Source organism: Ambystoma mexicanum, chromosome 9 (genome assembly GCF_040938575.1).
Source record: "Ambystoma mexicanum isolate Mex_15411 chromosome 9, UKY_AmexF1_1, whole genome shotgun sequence".
NCBI classification, from domain to species: domain Eukaryota; kingdom Metazoa; phylum Chordata; class Amphibia; order Caudata; family Ambystomatidae; genus Ambystoma; species Ambystoma mexicanum.
In genome coordinates this window covers 774755723-774763310 of record NC_090931.1, presented here as the reverse complement: position 1 = coordinate 774763310, position 7588 = coordinate 774755723, and positions in this window count along the sequence as shown.

Here is a 7588-nt window from a genome sequence, read left to right as displayed (position 1 = left end):
CAGCAGACTATGAGGCCAAGTGTACAGCATACTTTGGGCTGCTATGGGACTGGGCGAGAGACCCAAGGCCGAAGGAGGGGTGAGAAAAATGGTGATGAGGGAAGGTTACAACAACATACCAGCAACACAGATTATGGAATTGCAGGGACCTGCACCACAGGAGGAGAGGGAGCTATGGGTGAGAAGAGGATGCTCCATGTTTCCCACAGATGCCTTATGGCAACAGAACACAGGGAAGGTGGTCATGCCACTAGCATTATTGGAAACCGCATTGGCACAATTGAATTATCCAACACACACAGGGGAGGAGGTCATTGCTACACACATTGGAGAAATGTGGTTTTGCCCAAATTTGATTGAACATGTAGCTAATTTTATCAGTAACTGCTTGACTTGTCAGCAGTTCACTGCAAGACATACTCTGAGAGTTGTGAGATGAACCATACCAAGACCTGAAGGTCCATTTCTGCATCTTTGTGTATTACGTGTACATGATCCAAGTGTGTCAAGGATACTGCTACATGATAGTGGTTGTCTGCCCATTCTCAAGGTGGATAGAGGCTGTGCCCTGTTCACATGCTGACACCCTTAAGGCAGCAAAGTTTCTGGTCTGGGAAGTTTTCCCAAGATGGGGCGTGTGTGAGGTCCTGCAGTGTGACAATGGGCCTCACCTCGCCAATGAACTGTTTCAGCACATCACAACCTTGCTAGGCATCAAATTCGCCTGTGCGTACCACCTGCAAGCAAACAGGGTATGTGAACGCCTCCATGGCCTCCTGAAGGAGTGCATTGCCAAAACTCAGCAGAGCACCAAGAAAAACTGGCTCCACTGTTTGCCTCTGGCACTCTTTGAATTGCCCAACAAGCCAGGGTTTGACCACCATTTAACGCCCCACAAGGTGGTGACAGCACGGCGCATGCATCTTCCCCTGGCTCCTTCCACTAGGGCATTGAAGGATTGTGAGAACAGTGTCAGATGTTTTAGGGCAAGACATTTATGAATATATCAATTTCTTGGTTTCTAGCGCTACCTTTATGTCTCGCCAGATACAGCGGACCCAGGGCAGGCCTGAAGACAACGAAGCAACAGACTCTAATGATACAGAAGAAGATACAGAACGCAAACATTCAGTAAAGGTGGGGGACCTGGTATTGCTGAAGAACTTCCTCTTCCGCTGGATCTCACCCAGATTTTCAAGACCCCACGTGGCGAAGCAGTCACAGGCAGAGCCGTGCAGCATGAGGGAAAACGGTCTGGAATCCCCTTCAGGATATCAAGCCCTAAAAAGCAGTGGCCTCTCCTGGCAAAAGAGTTACAGTAATCAACAGGGCCAACGTTGAGGACCTCCAAGGAACTACAAGTGCATGCAGATCTCACCAAATTGGGGAGACCTGGCCATCCTATGGTCTGATGCTCCCAAGCAGCTGAAGTAGCAACTGGAATACTTGTGCACATTTGACAGCTGAACCACAGTCTGTTTCTCTTTTACTTCCGCACATGCAGGTTGATGCAAATGTTGTTGGATATGGAAGTGTCCTGATGTTACCTCCCATGGATTACCCTGAAGCACTCTCCAACCAATTTGTGCACTAAATAAGAAGACCCAGACTATTCAGAGCCTGATCCCCCTGAAGTGTATTTCCTCGTATTCATAGAATATTTGGCCCAATCATTCCTGCAATCTTGGGGGAAATCTATACCCGTGTTCTAGCATATATTGTGCCAAGGGTTGCCAAAGCCGGTACAGAAACAGCTAAAGAAATTGGTAGGAGTCAAGGCCAAACCGTGGTCGGAAATACCATCGCACACTATTGCAGGCTGCTACAAGAAAAGAATTGCAAAAAAGAGGCTGCACGAAAGGGTGAAGAGGCAAAATTAGTGCAGAAGAAATTGTAAATATGCCCTTGAAGGAGCAATAATAACTAGCACATATGGATTGCAACCTGCAACAAGCCAATAATCCACACAGAATAATCAGGGCAATACTGGGTTTTACCCCGGGGAAGAGGATTTAGAGGGAGAGGATGGCAGAGTAATCAGGGAGGTTTTAAAAATATGCAAAATGGCAACCAAGATATGTCAAATGGGCAAATGATCAGACCACCACCAGTATGTTGGTTGTGTGGGATGACAGGGCATCTAGCACGCACATGGATAAGTCAAGGCATGATGCAAAACGGCCAAGAAACAGGAGCAGGTATGGTGAATCCACCTGTGGTTTTACAGCAGGGGAAATGGTGTTGCACAGAATCACACAGTGCAACAAGCGCCAGGAGCACTGCAGAACTTGCAACCTCAGAATTCGATGAGTTTTCCACAAGGACAATCTTAACAGTCGCTTATGCAACTCTGTCACAGACAGTAAGTGCAGGACAGACTGTGAGCCCTGGTGGAGTAACACTGGTGATGGGGGAAGTCCATTCGCACAAGGTGGGACAAAATTATATATGGACTAGGACAGCTCACTAGGAACCCTGATGTGTTCTATCTTATCAGTGACACCAGACCCTAACTAGGAACTAAGGGTGGATGTCGTAGTAGGGGATAAAGAATATTCCTTCCTAGTTGACATGGGCGCAACATATTTGTGTATACGTGAAGCCACATTTTCCTTGTCCGTCAATGCTATAAATACTCAGAGTTTCACAGGAGCTACAAGTCATGTTCCTTTTACAAACGCACTTCCAGTCTCTATAGGAGAATGTGATATGAATGTACTTTTGTTATATTCGTGACAAACCCGAGTAAACATTTTGGGCCGAGACCTAATGACAAAGTTAAATATGACAATCTCATTCACGTAGGAGGGCATACTATGTTTAACTTTAGGAATACACTATTTGAACGTATGCGAGATGATTAGAGCATACGCAGGACACACAGCTATGAGAGCTATCCCATTAGAGCTAGAAATATTTGCGTATGGAATACATATGCTAATGGCAGGGCTGCCAGGCCTTGCTGAGAAAACCATGAGGACCCCAGATGAATTTCTATTTAAACCAAGAATACCTATGCACGAGGAAAAGGGACAAGTATTTCCCCTGGTGATACACACAGCTGCAATACGAGGGAAAATGGCTTTGATTGATGGTTGTGATGATGAAGGCTGTCAATGGTGTACGAGAAACAGCAGTTGGGGGGAACCTCACCTTTTGGGTGAAAATGATCAAAAGAGAAGTGCCTCAGAGAATGATGTTGGTACAGAACCATCCTGAATATTTCACGGAAGACATGGCCCAGGTGCCTGTCTCAGTGTGGACCACAGGCCCCTATGAAGTAGGCTTATTGAAAGATTGAAAGGAGTCGGAGAAGTGAAAATCAAACTGAAGCCAGGAGCAATTCTCCCAAAAGCATGGCAATACCCCAAGTCCAGGGAGGCAGATGAATGAATTTTTAAGACAATTTCGGCTATAATGGAGCAAGGCACCTTAGTGACGTCAGTCGTCATGCAATACTGCAGTTTACCCTATAAAGATCTGAGGCCGATCAATGATATTGTTGAAGCCAAGTTCCCTTTAGTCCCTAACCTGGCTACAATCCTATGTAATATACCTGTTGAGGCCAAATATTTCACGGTGATTGATTTGAAAAATGCATTTTTCTCAATCCCATTGCACAAAGACTCACAGGATCTGACGTAATTTACGTTCAGACAGATGTGTCTGAAAAGCACGAGGCTACACCAGAGGTACTTTGAGTCTCCTTCTATTCTTAAGAGTCCTGCAGATGGACCTAAGCAATATTGCATTAGAAAGTGTTGTCTTGCAATATGTGGATGACATCTTAATTTGCGGCACGACAGAGGAGCAATGCAGACACAATTGTATTCAGCTATTGACTATATTGGCTGAGAAATGATATAAGGTTGACAAAGAGAAGTTACAAAATTGTCAACAATAAGTGCTATATATAGGTCAGCTGATCTCACATGAGGGGAAAAGAGTTACCCCAGAAAGAGCTGAAGCCATACTGAACACAGCCAAGCCACACACGGTAAAACAGATGCAGAGTTTCTTAGGCCTGTGCAATTATGTCAGAGCATGGGTTTTCAACTACAGTTCATACACCAAACTGTTGCTTCAGGCCCTAAAGAAGGCACAAGTGACAAAATAAAAGATTGAATGGTCTGAGACCATGGAGGAAGGATTTGCAGAGCTCAAAAGAGCCATTTGCACGGCACCAGTTTTAGGGATTCCCGATTATGCACAGGAATTCTACCTGTTCTCACACACGAATGGCAGCGTTATAACAGCAGTGCTCACACAGAGAACTACATTGGGGTACAAGCCCCAGGCATATTATAGTAGAAATTTGGACCCAGTGATGAGAGGTCATTTTCCTTGCGAACAAAGTTTAGCTGCCGCAGCATTCGCCATCGAGAAGGCTACTACCATTGTAAAGGGATGCTCAATAACATTGTACGTCGAGCACTCGCTATTTGCAATTCTAAAGAAACCGAAAGGCACACTGACATCTCAGAGAGCTTCTGATTATGAAGTAATCATATAAAATCCATTGATTAAAATAGTCTGATGCAAAATAGTGAACCCAGCTATGTTCATAGCTGAGCCAGTCACTGAAGGAGAGCCAATACATGACTGCGCGAATTATGAAGAATTCTATGATGAAATTCCCAGAGTGAAAGAAAATGCATTGGCAGAAGGAGAAATTGTCTTCGCTGACGGTTCTTCGAGAATCGATCAAATCGATGGACAAAGATATACAGGCGCTGCTGTGATGAAACATATGGCAGACAGAGAATTTCGATTGCTTCTTAGTGCACGATTACCATCTGCAGGCTGCAGAATCATTAGCGTTGATACTCGCTATTGAGAATCACGCAGACCAGGAAGTGACATTGTACAGTGACTCCGACCTATGAGACGTCCACAGTGCACACAGTCGTAGCGTGCTGGAAAAGGAGGGGCTACCTCCTAGCGGATGGTATGCCACTGCAGCACACAGCCCTATTGGACAGGTTGATCAAGGCACTACAGCTCCCAGTGGGCATGGCGGTCATGAAATGCGCCGCCCACACGAAAGGGACAGATTTTATCTCACGAGGAAATCAAGCAGCAGACACGGAAGCCAAGCGTATGACATCCAAGAGCGAGACAATCATGGATGTGGAAGTCACTAACATAAATGAGAAAATGATTGTCGCGCGGAGTGAACCTGAAAGCTACAATAACATGGGAGAAACGCAGTTAATGGAACTCCAAGAGGAGGCACCACAGGAGGAGAAGAACTAATGGAAGTGGCAAGGGTGTTCTTTAAACCCCTCCGAAAGCTTGTAGTGACAAGACAGCACTGGTAAACCAGTCATTCCTGTAGCCCTGTTAAAAATAGCGCTGGAACAGTTACACTATCCAGCACACATGACAAAAGAGAATCTAGCAGCAACACTCGCGGAAGACAGATTCATACCAAACTTAGCAGAGCACGTTGCATTTTTCATGGTGAACTGTATAATTTCCCAGCAGTTCACGGCTGGGCACACACTAAAAGTAATTAGAGGAGTAATCCCAAGGCCCAATGGACCTTTTCAGCACTTGCATGTCGATTATGTCGATATGATTCAAGTATGTAACGGGTACAGGTATCTAATTGTTGTGGTGTGTCCATTCTCTAGATGGATAGAAGCAGTTCCATGTACACACCCAGACTCTACCAGTGCGGCCAAATTCCTAGTGAGGGAAGTATTCCCCATGTGGTGGGTATGCGAAGTCATGAGATCAGATAATGGGACTCACTTTGTAAATGAAGTTTTTGAGCAGATTAGCTTGTTGCTTGGTATAAAGCACAAGTTCTCGTTGGCGTATCATCCACAAGGTAACGGGATATGTGAGAAGCTCAATGGCTTATTAAAGGAAAGGATAGCCAAGGTGAAGCTTGCTCTAAGAAAGGGATGGTGCAAGGCCTTCCTTTTGGCACTGTATGCACTCAGGAACCAACCCGGTTCCGACCATCATCTTATGCCGCACGAAATAGCCACAGGAAGAAGAATGCACACTCCACCGACACCGCGAGACAGAGCTAGATGTGATGCCCAGTCAACAGGAGAAATCTTACGGTCTGAAATGCAAAATTACTTGAATTTCATGACATCTTGCCTTACTGTAATTTGAGGCCTGCTGCAGCAATGACCAAAATGGTCCAGGGAAGCACGGAACACAGAAGGAGATTTTACCGCAGACACAGCTCAAGGAATACGGATTCCATCCATCTTCCCTGGAGACACTGTCCTGTTAAAGAATCATATGAGGAAAAGGTGGTACGAGCCAAGGTTTAACAGTCCCTTTACAGTGGTAGAATACACTCCCTCTGCAATGAAGCTACAAGGAAGAAGAGCTTGGATCTTTTTGGGTGACATCAAGCCATACATCGGAGTAGGCCCCCTGCCTGCACCCCACCGCGAAGAGACTACAGACGACGGGGAAGAACCACTGCACGTGCAGACGAGATCTATGATGAGGAAGGACACATGAGCAGCAGCAAAGTAAAGATAAAGAACTTTTGTGCAAAAATTGTGGCTTCATTTTGGACGTTCTTCTGAGCAAAGAAAAAAGGGGGCTAAGGGCATAAGAACGGGCACTCTGTGCATCCTAGTTGCAGGGTGAAAAAGAAAATTGCATTCATAAAGCCACAACATAGTATGTCGACTTTGAACTTTGGACTGAGGCACACTGAAGCCTTGATTAGGAAAGAATATGCCAAATTTTGATCAAGGACACATAAATTAGAAGAAAATACAGTATCCAGATTCTTTCCACACAGAGACCTTATTCAGAATTACTTATGGTGCCTGTCATGACCACTGTGAGGGGGCACAAGTTGTGCCGCAAACAGGCTCCCACCAGAACCCTGAGGGCCTTAAACCACTGCAAAAGGGCTCCTAGTGCCAGTCCTGGCACCTTTGGCACCAGGCTCATTTGTAGAAAGGAAGGTCCCATTTATGTACATGGGCCTTTAAATCCGACATGGAAGCACCCACACATTCTAGTACTAAGAACCAAGCCATGCGGTCTAGTGTTTTGGGTGTGGCAGGCCTGGAACTACTTTCCCTGGTACTACTTTACCTGGGCTATATAAACCACACCCTGACTGCAGAACATGCTTCATGTTATTCTGCAACCAGCAGCATGATGCTCACCGTGTCCAGCTCCTGGTCTTCAGCGTCTTCCTGTAATCCTGCAAGAACAAGATTATTCTGTCTTGCCTGAGAAAACACCATCCAGCACTCAGCATCTCAACTGGGCTGCAATCTGTGGAAACCGAAAGAAGAAGAAACATCACTCACCTGTGAGTACTAGCTTAAGGACTTCTGGCGAACCGCTACCACAGCTGCTGTTCGAACATTGCGACCTGCAATAACGAGAAAGGGAAAAACAATATTAGAACGCGTGTTTCCAAACCTCAAATTCCTTCAGTCTTACCTGAATTCCATTGTGCTATGCAACACTTCCATCCGGAGCAACACAGCAACATCTGCAAAGGAAAAGGGACATATTCAGGTTTGCTTTCAATATTAAACAACCGCACAGCGCTGTACTACCTTAACGGATTCCGGGGGCCTGTTTTTCA